Below are 12,442 nucleotides of genomic sequence, written 5' to 3'. Positions count from 1 at the left end.
TTCAGAGATGATATTCATGATATAAAATAAATACAATTTTAGATATTCTGAACCTAAAATTGTAAGTGACATTTTCAAATAAAAGAATGTCAGATTTATAGTTATGATAGAAGAAAAACATCATGGAACCATCTTATTAAATTCCAGAATAAAATTAATCAGACAAAATATTCATTTTGAAAGAAAATCATATAACATAAATGATGCCTAGATTTAAAAAAAAAGAAAAAAGAGAGAAAGAATGTGCAAAGTCATATGCTTTCCTCTGTGTTTTCTTGCTTTTATGTACATACAAGAATTGTGTTTCCAAAAGAATAATATCATAAATATCCTTCAATGTCATATAAAAGAAATAAAAATGCATTATATAGATATAATCATACTACATGTATCCTTTTGTATGAATTTTTTTTCTATTTTACTGTAGATTTTTATGTACTTCCATTTATTCCAAAGATGATAAATATCCCCAGTTCCCTCAGACCAGGTTTTATGGTAAATTCAAACTAATTCAAAACTGTGAGTATAATGTGACCACTTTGGTTTGGGGATCATGCCCCTAATGTTAAGTACCTGGTTTTGTTGGAAGAATCAATCCATAATTACTATTCACTGCTCTGATGCTTTTTCTCCTAGCTCTCAACTTCTCCAGGAATAACAATTAACAAGAATTCTTGGGGAAGCTAGGTGGTGCAGTGGATGGAGCACCCCTTGAGTTGTTGGGGGGGGGGGCGGGGGGGGGACCTGGGTTAGGATCAGGCCTCATAAACTTGACACTTCCTGGCTATGTGACCCTGAGCAGGTCACTTGGCTGCAGTTGCCTCACTAAAGAAAACCAAAACAAAACAAACATAAAAACCAAAACCAAACCAAAACAAAACAAACAAACAAAAACAACAAAAAAAAAAAACAAGAATTGTCAAGTGGATTGGTCAGGCATCAGCAAAGATAAATTTAAATTTTTCTATAGTAAAATTTATGATCATAGACTTACAATGTCGAAGTTCCAAGTCTCCCTTGAAAATGAATACCTTGTCCACCAATGTCAAAAATTTAGAGAATAAAGTAAAGAAAATGTCATGGCGGGAAGCAGAAGAGATACCTAATAAGGGATCACAAAGAACAAAGATAATAATGATAATAAAATAATTGTATATTTGAAAAAGTAGCAAGTTGTACATAGTAGATTTGCAGTTTCATGCATGATCATCTTTTTTATTGTACTAAATTATAGAAATTCTGGTTTTATTCCATAAATTAAAAATATATATTTTAAAGAAATCACAAAGGGAAAAGAAAAAGCAATAGAAAGGAGAACACTGACTTTATAGAAATTTGGCTTGTAGTACAGAAAGCAATAAACTATACAGATGGAACACTAAAATAAGGTTCTTCTAACACTTAAGGATATATGTTAGACTATTCAATTTTCTTCTCCCTTTTTTATCGCAAATTCTATCATGAAATGATCACTTTTCCACAAAGTTTCCATCACTTCCATTTGGGCAAAGAATTCTTCCTTGTTAGTAAGAATCAGATCAGATTAATTCCATATTAAGAATTAAAGCAGAAGAAAAAGTTTACTTCATTAGCTCCTCCCTTTATAAAGAATTAAATTACTTTTGAAGGTATATTCCAAGTATTAAACTTTCTAATTTCATTAGACAAATACAACTCCAGCAGATTTTAACATAATTGAAGTTCTCCCTCATGCCTCTGTCATAGTTTTGTTCTGTTGCATATACTCATTGTTTATCTTCTTTCCAAATAAATAGTCTGTCATGTATTCTAATGATCTCATCAATTCTACTTCTGCCTCTACAGATCTTCACCCAATCTTCTACACCATCCTTTCCCGTGTTATTCTTAGATTTCCTTACATAATAGTAACAGGTCACCTTTGTGTATCACTTAAAGCTTTGCCAAGTGCTTTATATACATACTATTCTCTTGATCCTCAAAATAGTTCAGGTAAAGAATTGTTCCAACTTTAGTTATGAACAAATTGAGGTTCAGAGAGGTTAAGTGAATTGCCTGGAGTCATAGAGTTAGCAGAAAAAAAAAAACATCAGAGCAGAAATTTTAATTTAGGTCATCCTGATTTAAAGTTCATCATTCTATCCACTATTCAAAACTGTCTTTCACATGAAAATATAATCTTAATTAACAATGCTATTTACTATGCCCCCTTTTCCTATTCTTTTCTTGTGAACAATATATACTCTACCAGAATAATATTTTAAACTCCATTCCATCATGATAGAATGAGAGATTATGTACTTTAGCAGATAACATGCTAGACTTCAGTCATGAAAGACCTAAATTCATATCATTTATCCAATACTCTAGCTGTATGAGCATGCACCAATTGCAGGGAATCTTCTTTTTCCTCATTTGTAAAATGGTCCAAATATTGGTGTTATTACCTACCTTACAGTTTTGTTGTAGAATCAACAGATTGTATATATAAACATTTTGTAAATTTAAAAACCTATATACAAGTCAGTTATTAATTTGAGTTCACATATGCCTATTTGTGTTAATATAATTAGCTCATTTTCCTTGTAATTCATACTTTGCTCATATTCACATAGCCATTTAATACTATAAATTATATTATTTAATTACACATTATTTCTGGATTTAAAAAAATCATCCTCTCTCCTGCACAAGCTTGAGAAGGCATGGTTGGGGTATATTAAAAAAAATAGGGCTACAAAGTAAAGGCTCATTATAGGGAAAAAAAACTAATATGATCTTTAGCTAAATATAAAGAGGTGTAGAAATAAGGAGGTGGTTGTCTTGTACTCTATCATTAACAGATCACATTTAGTTTATTGAGTTTAGTTCTGGGAGGCACATTTTATAGATCTTGATAAGAGAAGGATAACATTAAAGGAGGGAAAGGAAAAAATAATTCAATGCTTAAAAATGAAAGGAGAAAAAAAGAAAAAAATGAAAGGAGAATGAAAATAAGAAGAGTGATGTTCCACATGTCCAAAGAATGGGGAGATAGATTTATGGAGTTGGAGGTTACCCTGGAGAAGTAAAGACTATCAGGGATGATAGCCTGATAGTACTGTCAAGACTGTAATGTGCAAGAGGGTTTTGACATATTTTCTTTCTCCCCAAAAGGCAGAACTGGGAAAAATGGGAGAAAATTGAAAAGAGATACATGTAACAGTGGTGTCACAAAGGTTTTTGGCAATAGTTGCTATATAAACATCAAAAAGGTATCCTCAAGTGTTGCCTTTCACTGACAATCTTCAAGGAAACTCTGTATGAGAATTTGACAGGCATGTTTTGTTGGAGTTTCTTTTTTCAAAAATAAGTTGAACTAGATTACTACTGAAGTCCCTTCCATCTATGAATTTATGTGATTTAGTGTCACACAGGTAAGGAATAATAATTATTATAGTAATAATAATAGTAATAATAATAATAAACTTATATACAACTTTAAGATTTGACAAACACTTTATAAATATCTCATTTCACAACAACCTTGAGATGTAGTTACAGATAAGGAAACCGGGACAGACAGAGGTTAACTGACTTGCTAAGGGTCATATAGCTAGTAAAATTCTGCAGGTGAATTTGAATTCAGGGATTCGTGACTCTAGGTTCAGAATTCTATCTATTTTGCCCCTTGGCTGCCTGGTTACTCCTGAGTTTATATTACTCAGTCATGATCTCATATGAAATCAGTATTCAAATTTCAAGCTAAGTAGAAATATTTACTTGAGTAGATGTCTGGAACTTCAAACTGAACATATCCAAAATTGAATTTGTCATCATTTTCTGATCTCACTCAACTTCCTACCTTTCATTCCTTTGTTAATAATGGCACTATTTTCTCAGAGTCAATGGTCCTCAAAAATTTTAATCATCCTTGACTCTGAAATTTGTGTCACACCCCAAATACAGTTAAATGACAAATCTAATGGATTCTGTCTCTGTCCTATCAGGTCAGGGCCCTCTGCAAATTTCTTCCTTCTTTTAGGGTATACACACACACACACACACACATACATATATACATACATATACATATATATACACACACACTTGGGACAGTAATAGGGTGACCACATATAGTTTTATTTGTCAGCGTTTATATACGTGTGTGTGTGTGTGTGTGTGTGTATGTATGTATGTATGTATGTATCAGGACAACTGGAGATGACCCTGGATGTTTAAGTCAATTGGGATTAAGTGATTTTCCCAAATCACACAGCTAGTAAGTATCTGAGGTGAGATTTGAACTCAGGTCTTTCTGACTTCAGGGACAATGATCTATCTACTACATGACCTAGCTGCCCCAAAATAGAATAGGGAAACAATTAGAAGATATTATCAAGGATGCAACTATGAGTGACCTTGTGACACAGAGAAATATTCATCCAACTTCTTCAGTGCTCTTTGTGCCCAAGACATTAAAAAAGTCATCATATCCCCATGAACAAAAGACTTCCTGGGCATTCTGACAAATTTTCATGACTATTTCAATATAATGGATCAGTTGTTATACTATGTATTTCATTTTATGTATTTATAACATTATTTTCTCTTTTTTTTTTTTTTTTTTTTTTTGCGGGGCAATGGGGGTTAAGTGACTTGCCCAGGGTCACACAGCTAGTAAGTGTTAAGTGTCTGAGGCTGGATTTGAACTCAGGTACTCCTGAATCCAGGGCCAGTGCTTTAACCACTGCGCCATCTAGCTGCCCTATAACATTCTTTTGAGAAGGGGTAAATAGACATCACTAGACTATTAAAAGGGGTACATTGTACACATACACAGAGACATAGATTAAGAACCCCTTGCCTAAGGTATTCACACATCTCTACTACACAGGTGTTTTACCTGCTTGACTATCTCCCCAAAATAATCTCTTACAAGATAATCAATTTTGTAACAATGGTGTACTGGGCTAGGGTATGAAGACAAGCTGAGAGTTCTTACTTCCTCTGATGTTACCCATTACCTGCAGACCAGTCCACTTCACAACAGAGGTTAGTGGCCCTGAAAAAGTTATCAGTAATAATTACTGTCTGCCATCACAAATAAATTGCCTTGCCTCTCAGTTCTTGGTAATATTCTATTAACTTCTCTTCAATCCTATGTTCCTATAATATCTCCTCCTTATTCCTTCATCTTCATCTGTTAAAATCCTACCTGAGTTTAAGGCCTATCTCAGTTACTACTTCTTTCCTGAAGTCTTTCTTGATCCATGAGCAAAGAAAATCTCTTCTTAGATTTCTCACAGTTCTTTGTCTATGCCTCTCTTATCCCAGTATTTTCTTTTACAGGTAGGAATTATAAATATTTCCTTCATTAGACTATAAAGAGACATCTTAGCATAGTAGATGTAGAGACAATCTTGAAAGACCTGAGTCTCTCCTCAGACAAATAATTGCTATGCTATGTGACTGACTATAAGATAATCATTTAATCTTTCAATGCATTAGACAACTCACTAAGACTATAAGTTGGATAGAAGATGTCAATCTCCAGTGGTAAAAGGAGTTCCATCACCAGGACATTCTTTTTCCCAGTGAAATCACTGTTACAGTTCTTATCCTGAAATTACATATGTAAAGTATTTTGCAAACCTTAAATTGCTATATAAATAGTAGCTGTTAGCTATTATTCCTATCCTTAGTAACTATAAGCTTCTTATTGGCAAGGAGTGAATCTTATTTTTGTTTTAATTCCTCACAATATCCCAAACATAGTAGACTAGGCACTAAAATTTTGTGGAAGTCATTTTTTTAAAAATTCTAATCATCGTATATACAGTATGCTAAACTATGTTACTCCTAAAAATACATGTTAGAAATACATAATTTAAGAAAACACAACTATTCACTCAATTTATGCAAGAAAATCAAATGTTAATTTTCATTCCCAAGGACCTTCTTTGCACTGTGAAATATTTCCTAGAGCATTTATAGTATCCATTTTGACAATGTATAAACTCAATATCCTCATGGGTACTCTGACCGATTAAAGAAAGAAAAAAATAATCTTTCGCATATGTCAAAGCCTTTGAGGGATGATCATGAGAAAGAAAAAAAAAAATCTTTGCTTCTTTTTGGAATCATCAACACATTTGTTTTAAATGCCTGCAATAAGAACTGTCTCATGATCAAATGAGCAAAGGAAGAAAGTGTATCACCATCAATAGGGCCTGGTTGAGAAGAAGCAACTTTTGATCTCTGGAATAAAACAAATTCTACAAATCCTACTGCAACTAGAAATCATTCCCCAAAGTGGCAAATTGTACTTGTACAATGATGAATAAAATTGATAATGAAATGATGTAAATGTATCTCATAATCCATCATGAAATCACAGAATTTCTGAATTAGAAGGAACCTCAACAAATAAATACATACATACATATATACGTATATATATATATATATATATATACACATACATATATATACATAAGCCTGTGCATATGCATCTATATCTACATATACATATAGATATATCATATACGTATACACCTACACCTACACCTACACATACATATACATATACATATACATATACATATACATATACATATACATATACATATACATATACATATACATATACATATACATATTGTGATGTTTAAAATTAAATGTGTGGTCACCATATTCTTGTCCCAAGTATAGGGAAAGCTAGCTAGGGTTTACTTATAAATTAGAAGCTTTAGCACCAGTTTTTGGGCATTAAGAATTTATTAGAAAAAAGAGAACACCTGGGTCAGAAAATTAAGAAAAGGCCTATCTAGTCTAGTATTCCAGCCTCACCTGGTTCTTCCTCAATTTCTCCACCACCAGCCTGTTTGAGAGATGAGCTGAGCAGGGAAGCTTCCTCTGAATCCCAAGGAAAAGCAGTCCTTCCACACTGCTTCAAGCTAATTGGCTAGTGTCATGCAAATCCATTGGTTCACTGGACTTGAGGGTGGTCTCATGTTGAGGTCAGAGTCCACAGTCTCTGAGAACACACCCTCCTGAGGGCCAGGCAGCTGTGGCTTCAATTGAATTAACTTTAAGTGAGTTAATCAACTAAGTCAGTCAATCTCAATCAATCCAATCAATCCAAATCAACCCCCTTGAACTGGGGCCTTTGGGCATTGGCAAAGCTCACTATTTTCTTACAATATACATATAAATCTATGTTCCAGTCCATGCTGTAAAATAAATCTATTCTTTGAGATACCAGGAGATGTAACTTCTAGTTATGGTTCAGTTGCTAAACTCTTAATGTGATCCTGAGCAAATTATTAAATTCTATAGGTCTTAGTTCTTCCAAATTAATAAAGGGGGAGGATGATTTCTAATATTTTTTCAGTTTTGCCATTTTTTTATTCTTAGATACAATTTGTTGGATATGAGCTGTATAGGTAGGTATACATGTATTCAATCTATATAGATGATAGGGACTATACCTGTGATCATATTAGTACCCAGTGAGGAACTTCTTCTATAAATCTAGGTCAGAACCTCCTCTAAAGTATATAATTTTATGGAATTATCTAAAACAGCAGTGTCAAATTCAAATATAATTGGCCAGGGGTGGGGGAGAGGGATAGGGATGGGGGGGGTGGAGATAGGGCCTGAACTATACAGTACTAAGGATCGCCAAGGGCCAGATATTGTGGCTTAGAAAACCCCAAATTAGCATTATTTATATTCTATTGTGTTTTTATTTAGTTAAATAAATATTAATTATATTGTGATCTTATTCTAGCACTTTGTGGCTGGCAGACTGTTTGACATCTCTGGCCTAAAGCACTGGGATATTAAGTAACTTGTCCAGGGTCACATAGCCAGTATGTGTCCAAAGTGTGATTTAAACCCTACTGATCCTGACTCTGAGGCCAGCTCCCTAGCCACAGTAGCACTATGTGATACTGTTTCTCATACTATTGCTGAATTTAATGTCAGAGGATATGAGTTTGGATCCTGGCTAGCATGTAATACCTCTGAGATGGCTAGTGTCAAGGTACAGAGAAAGAGATTGAAGGTGAAAAGTGAAGAACAGAGAGTAGGTCACTGCCTTTATCAGGAGTGTGGGAGAGAGAGTAATATCTAGTGAATCTAGAAAGATGGGTTTGGGTAAGGTAACCAAGATCTATTAAAGTTAAATGGTTGGGGGCAGCTAGATGGCGCAGTGGATAGAGTATTGCCCCTGGATTCAGGAGGACCTGAGTTCAAATCCGGCCTCAGACACTTAACACTTACTAGCTGTGTGACCCTGGGCAAGTCACTTAACCCCAATTGCCTCACTAAAAAAAAAAAAAAAAAGTGAAATGGTTAATTATTTTATTCTAGAAGCAATAAGGAGCTACTAGAAGATGCAAAGTCAGGGAACAACAGCCAGATATGTGCTTAAGGAAAAAGTACTTTGGCAGCCTTGTATAGGATAGAACACAATACGGAGAGATGAGTCAGGAAGACCAATTCAGAGTGAGTTCCAATAATTGAGGCCTGATGAAGGTCTGAAATAAGGTAGTGGTCCTTTGAGAAAGGGAAGACTTCAAGAGGGAAGAAATAGTAAGATTTGGAATTTGATTACACAGTTGGGGTAAAGTAGAGGAAAGACTTGAGGATCACACTGAGGTAATGTACTATAGAGCCTGCAAGAATGTTCTTGACAGGGAGCAGCTAGGTGGTGCAGTAGATAAAGTACCATCAATGGATTTAGGAGGACCTTAGTTCAAATCTGACCTCAGACACTTGACACTTACTAGCTGTGTGACCTTGGGCAAGTTACTTAACCCTCACTAACCCACAAACAAACAAACAAAAAAGAATGTTCTTGACAGATTTTGGAAGCAGAGAGAATCATGGTATTTTTGGACATGTTGAATTGCTGTTGTTTCGGGGGCAGCTACTTTGAAATATCCCAGCCCTAACACTAAATAGGTCTATCTCTTTGATCAAATCTGTGGTTCTTTTTTTGTTTGTTTTTAATTTTCAACTAATTAATAAATTCTCTTGTCTAAAATAGCAGTTATATTGATGATAACTATGCCTCCACCCACCTCTTTCTAACATTTCTGTGATTTTATATAATCAATATGCCTCAAAAATCTGTTATGGGAAAAAATTTCTGTGTAAAATAATAAATACAACACTTCACATATCACAGCCTCACAGGAAAGGTAACCCAGCCTTTTAAAACTCAATAAAAATAAAAGGATTGAGCATTTATGTAAACGTAGTCAGCACCAGAAGTTCCCACAATCGTATTTTTACTTACAGCACGAATTCCCTCTGCCACTGTCATATTTGTTATTCCCAGCAGGGATCGATGAGATAAAAATGGCCAGGACACAACGCTGCTAATCGTGTGTTGCATTTCAGCTGAATTTCTGAAGCTAGTGAGATTTGGGGAAAGGAAGCTGGGCAAATCTTTCCTGACAACCTGAGTACATGGGGAGAATGTCACCAGCTCCATTTGTTTTTCTCATTTTGTATTTTGCTATGTAAGCAGTGACAGGATCCAGATTCCTCTTTTAGGTGGTGTAGCACAAAGCATTTGCTGCCTGGTTTATATTCATGAATGCAAGGATTTAACTATGCAGGGAAATGTTCAGACTAGGTTCTTAAGGGGAAAACAACCTGGCAGAGGCTCTTCTGTACCCTGAGCTATGAGAAATGATATGACTCACTCTAAAGACCATGTAGAATAGTGGAAAGCAATATATTACAGAAGCTTTTAGTAGTCAGGACACCTGCTAATTCCATGCCTGACAAAGGGAACAGCATGGACTTGAAATGGCTAAGGGTGGGACACTTCACTGGGACTTTGAGATAAGCACTTAGAGTCCTGAGACTCATGAAAATGTGAGTTGGAAAGGGGACTTAGAGATAATCAAAGTCAAACCTCTTTATCTTAAAAAGTTGATCATTAAGGCCCAATTAATAAAGCATTTTCCCAAACTGAGATAACTACTTTGTGACAGAGCAAAGACTCAGGACCATAATGAGAAATCTAGGCATCTAAGAATCAGATAGGTGATATTGCAGATAGATCATGCGCCCTAGAATCAGGAGGACCTGAATTAAAATCAGGTCTCAGACACTTGGCACATATTAGCTCTGTAACCCTGGGTAAATCACTTAATCCTTATTGCCTTAAAAGAAATTACCATTTGAGCAGTGGAGGAGCCCTGGAGGTCACCTTTTGGACCATGGGCCAGTCTTCTTCCATTCCCTCCTCTCCCTCCCTGGTCCTAGGAGCCATGGGTAGCTTGAGGCAATGATTCCAGAGGTTCCTGAAGCAGAAAAAAACATTCTCACTGATGTCCTATGGAAGCTGCAGGTGATCTCCTGTATCCTGGCTACAGGTTTCATGGCCTTTCTGGTCTTCTGTCTCATCTTTGGCTATGATATTTCCCTCATCTGCAGTCTCATCAGATTCATCTACCCAGCATATGCCTCTGTCAAGGCCATTGAAAGTCCCACCCAAGACGACAATACCATCTTGCTAACCTACTGGGTAGTATATAGCATATTTGGCCTGGCTAAGTTTTCCTCTGACTTCTTCCTTTTCTGTTTCCCCTTCTAGTATGCAGGCAAGTGTGCTTTCTTGCTGTGGTGCATTCTTCCAGTGGCTTGTAATGGCTCACAGATCCTGTATCACTGCCTGATCCACCTTATCTTCCTGAGGCACCAGTCTTCCATGGACAGCCTGGTGACTGACCTGAGTGACCAAGCTCTGGACAAGGCAACCAGTTTGACGTGGGAAACAACAAAGTCAAGCATGACTCACCTACAGAGGAATAAGTGAAGAGATCACTCCTGAGTCAGAGGCTTCAAATGACTGGACACCCTTCTCTCAACCCCCTCAGCATCAGGCACCATGACCCCAGTTCTGGCCCATGTCTAAGCAGCTGACCCCTCACAGCTGTAGCTACCACATATGCATAATTGCTTATAACTAGACCACTTTCCAGCTTAAATAGTAGTGGTTTTTTTTTTAATATTTTTAAATCAAATTGGTAGTTCATTCTTAAATCATTTATTCACTTATTTAATCAGCACTGGATAATTGAGTATTGTTATTTTTATTTTTACCCAAATTTTGAAAATGACTACTTTTTTTTTTTTTAGAGAAGCAATTGGGGTTAAGTGACTTGCCCAGGGTCACACAGCTAGTAAGTGTTAAGTGTCTGAGGCCAGATTTGAACTCAGGTACTCCTGACTCCAGGGCCGGTGCTCTATCCACTGTGCCACCTAGCTTCCCCAAATTACTACTTTTTAATATACTTTGACATCTGGAAATCTCATCTATGTATATTTATACTTTTTATTTTGTAGCTATATTTTTTTCAAAATAATTTGTGTTATTTCATTGGTTTCTATAAAGTATCCCTTTGATCATTTAATTGATAGGGCATGAAATAAAAAATTATTTGTTGGAATTATCATTTTTTATGGTCATGGTCCAGCCACAAACACCAAATATCCCCGATTACCCTCCTCCTCTAGCTATTCACATTTTTTTTGCTTATTTTCTTTGAGAGATGTTGTTTTAGCTCTGGTTTCTTCAATTTAATATTGTCCCTTTTATTTTTGTCACATTTGTCCAAAATCAAGAGGATATTAAAATCCCCACCCACTATTATTGTTTATATTTTCTTGCAATTTTTCATTTTCCCACATTTGTAGTATACACATTAAAAAATACATATATATATATATATATATATATATATATATATATATATATATATATATATATATATATATATATATATATATATATATATATATATATATATAAACATGCACACATATACACACATATATATATATATATATTGGTTTCTTTTCTTTGGTTCTTTTCAGCATAGTAAAATGTCCTTACATATCATTTTATTTTCAATGTTTATTTTTCAATGTTAATTTTATTTTTAAATGTTTATCTTTGTTTTGCTTAATAGCATGCATGTGACTTGCTTTCCTGATTCAATTCAAGCAGAATTGAGTCCTTTATTTTTATTCTGAATGTCTTTGTTTTAGTTGCATTTATTACAAGCAGTTTAGTTTTGATTTCTTTATCCAAACTCTCATTCTTTTTTTTCATTTTATTGGATTGAATATTCCATCCAAATTTAAAGTTAGTAGCGGTCCATTTGTATTTTATTTCATTTGTCTCTAATATTAGTTTTAAATTTCTTGTGATAAATATCACCCCAATAACTTTTGGAACTCTGTTGGTGATGTGTCAAAAGCTCATTTATTGTCATTCTTGGGAGAACAGGACACCCCCTAGTGGAGTGAACAATAAAATGGATGCCCACAGGTCTTTTTATCTCCTAACATGACTAGCCGGTCCCCTTCACCAATTACTCAAGGATTACAATCCATGTGACAAAAACTAGCTAATCAGAATGCAGTATTCCTTAGCCAATAGGGGAATTGATAC

General features: G+C 35.0%; 1 pseudogene; it reads left to right on the top strand.

The window, feature by feature from the left end:
* Window positions 1–10,253: 10,253 nt before the first annotated feature.
* Window positions 10,254–10,801, top strand: LOC122740028 (annotated as a pseudogene).
* The last annotated feature ends 1,641 nt before the right edge of the window (window positions 10,802–12,442 follow it).

This window comes from Dromiciops gliroides, chromosome 2 (assembly GCF_019393635.1).
Source record: "Dromiciops gliroides isolate mDroGli1 chromosome 2, mDroGli1.pri, whole genome shotgun sequence".
Lineage (NCBI taxonomy): Eukaryota > Metazoa > Chordata > Mammalia > Microbiotheria > Microbiotheriidae > Dromiciops > Dromiciops gliroides.
Note: the sequence above shows the minus strand (reverse complement) of the source record. Positions and strands in the feature narration are given on the sequence as shown.